Genomic DNA, 3,438 nt, shown 5'->3' on the forward strand with positions numbered 1-3,438 from the left:
TTGTTTGAATTGGGAGCTTGTCACCTATAACCTTCTTTAAACATGAAACATGGAAAACTGGGTGCAATCGAGAAGCTGCAGGAAGCTCCAATTTGTATGCCATAGTACCAATCTTTTGCAACACCTTGTACGGACCATAATACTTTGGTGATAATTTATTATCCTTCTTAGCTTGCTTTAGGGACATTTGCTTATATGGTTGTAGCCGTAGGAATACCCAATCACCTACATCAAAACTTCTTTCACTGCGATGTTGATCTGCCTGTTGTTTCATTCTATTTTGTGCCAACACGAGGTTATCCTTTAAGAGTTGGAGGACTTGTTGTTGATGTTCGATGTGATGTTCCACTGCCTGAACCTTAGAATTTTCTCTTAAATATGATGTGATGGATGGTGGTTGATACCCATAAAGTGCCATAAATGGGGTCATTTTTGTTGCTGTATGGAAGGAAGTGTTATACCACCATTCAGCCAGAGGCAACCATTTGACCCATTGTGTCTGTTTATCAGATACAAAGCAACGAAGATATCCTTCCAAACATTTGTTTACTATCTCAGTTTGCCCATCAGATTGAGGATGATAAGATGAGCTATGAGCTAACTGAGTACCAAGACAAGAAAATAATTTTGTCCAAAAATTTCCAGTGAAAATGGGATCTCTGTCACTTACAATAATCTTTGGGTTTCCATGTAGCTTTTGAACTGTTTCCATAAATGCAGTAGAAACTGTACTGGCTTTAAATGGATGTGATAATGCACAAAAGTGTGCATACTTGGTAAGTCTGTCAACTACCACCATGATGACACTCTTTCCCTCAGACTTGGGTAAACCTGTGATAAAATCCATTGAAACCTCCTCCCAACGTTGGCTTGGAATGGATAAAGGTTGTAATAGACCCGGTGTCTTAATTGTTTCAACTTTATTTTGCTGGCAAACCAAACATTCCGCCACAAACTTTTGAATATCTGATTTAAGGCCATCCCAAAAAAATTCCTTCTTAACCCTGTGGTAAGTTTTTAAAAATCCTGAGTGCCCTCCTAAGGGAGAAGTGTGCAATTCCATAAGAATCTTTTGTTTTAGCTGGGAATTCTTACAGAGGTATAAGCGATCTTTGTACCATAACGAATCATTTTTCCAGCTAAATGTATCAGAAGTACTGGAATCTTGTTGTAGCTTTCGAATAAGTGCCCACACTTCTTCGTCATTCTTCCATTCCTCCCTTGCTTCGTTTATCCAATCTGGTTGGATAATAGAAATGGCACACAACAATGCTTCCACATCCTCATCCTTTCTTGAGAGTGCATCTGCCACCACATTTTGCTTCCCTTTTTTGTAGATGATTTCAAAGTCATAACCCAACATCTTTGTGACCCACTTTTGTTGCTCTTCAGAGGATAATCTTTGTTCTAAAAAGTATTTAAGGCTATCATGATCCGTTTTTACCTTGAAGTGTCTTCCCATTAGGTAGGGTCGCCATTTCTTAAGTGCATGGAGTATTGCCAACATTTCCTTCTCATAAATAGCTTTGCTTAAAAACTTTCCCTTGATTGGACGACTTTCAAAAGCAATGGGTCTTTCATCTTGCATTAGAACAGCACCAATTCCATTTCCTGAAGCATCACATTCCACAATAAAGGTTTTTGTGAAGTCCGGTGTAGCTAAGACCGGTGCTTGGCACATTGCCTCTTTAAGATGTTCAAAGGCCTTTGTTGCTTCCGGAGTCCATGAAAATGAATCTTTCTTCAATAATGTTGTTAGAGGTGCTGCTATTCTCCCATAATTCTTAACAAACTTGCGATAATACCCTGTCAACCCAAGAAATCCTCGCAGATGCTTTATGGATGTGGGGATTTTCCATTCCTTAATGGCTTTAATTTTGCTAGGGTCTACCTTAACTCCTTCATGAGATACAATATGACCCAAATATTCCACCTCCTGGACTCCAAAGAAACATTTGGATCTTTTTGCATATAATTGTTTCTCCTCCAATAGTTGTAGCACCCTGTCAACATGTTCAACATGATCCTTCCAAGACTTGCTGTAGATTAGTATATCATCAAAAAATACTAACACAAATTTTCTAAGGAATGGTTTGAAAATTGAATTCATCAAACCTTGAAATGTTGAAGGTGCATTGGTAAGGCCAAAAGGCATGACCAAAAATTCATAATGACCCTCATGAGTTCTAAATGCCGTTTTCGGAATGTCTTCAATCTTCATTCTGATTTGATGATATCCCGAACGAAGATCCAACTTGGTGAAGTAAATTGATCCATGCAATTCATCCAGTAATTCATCAATAACAGGAATGGGGAACTTATCTTTAATAGTGAGCTTGTTGAGCTCCCTATAATCTGGACACATGCGCCATGATCCATCCTTCTTGTGCACCAATACTACTGGAGCTGAGAAAGAACTTTGACTCGGTTGAATTATACCAGCCTCTAGCATTTCTGCAACCATACGTTCAATTTCACTTTTTTGGACATAGGGATATCTGTACGGCCTGATGTTTGGAGGAACACTTCCTGGAATCAGATGAATAGCATGATCATGATCACGCATAGGTGGGAGACCTTTGGGAGTCTCAAATACCTTGGAATGATTGTCCAAGACTTTTTGGAGATCTGGAGAAATAGATGATTCCAATGTGGAAACATCTAGCGAACATAATTGTGCAATTACACCTCTTTGCTCCTTTTTTAGAAGCTTTGTCATACCATTAGAGCTGATTATCTTTCCTGGTTTCCCTGCAATACCCCTTAATTCAACTTCCTTTCCTTCCGTAGAAAATTTGATGAAAAGTTCTTGAAAATTAAAAGCTATTGTACCCAAGGATTGTAGCCATTGGACTCCTAGTACAACATCAGCACCTCCCATTGGAATGGAAAGCATTGGGCTAGTCAATACATATTCTCCCATGGATAGCTTGATATTATGGCACTTTCCAGAGCAATTTATTGTTCCTCCATTTGCAATCATCACTTGACACTCTGGTGCTGGATATAGGAAGCAATTCAATTCTTTTGCTACCCTACAATGAATAAAATTGTGGGTGCTTCCTGAATCAATCAACACTATTACCTTTTTCTTCTTGATTTGTCCTTCTATCTTGATGGTTTGAGGAGTGGTAATTTCCGCCAATGCATTACAAGATATGGTCGGATTTATTTGTTCTTCATCTAGGCTTTGTTCCTGAAGTATATCTTCTTCTTTTGACCTTTCTTGCTCCTTTTCTTCTTCCTCTTCACAATCTATGTAGAATAATTTCTTCTCAGCACACTTATGACCTTTAGTGTATTTGCTATCACAACTGTAACAAAGCCCTTTTGCTCTTTTTTCTTCCAATTGTTGTGGTGTCAACCTTATAGGTTGTGGAAGACTAGGGGCAACAACACTTCCGTCTTTATAGTTGTGAGTGGTATGCTTCCTGGTTG

Source organism: Pinus tabuliformis, chromosome 5_2 (genome assembly GCF_031772625.1).
Source record: "Pinus tabuliformis cultivar Carrire ecotype Pingquan chromosome 5_2, CPIR1, whole genome shotgun sequence".
Taxonomy (NCBI): Eukaryota; Viridiplantae; Streptophyta; class Pinopsida; order Pinales; family Pinaceae; genus Pinus; species Pinus tabuliformis.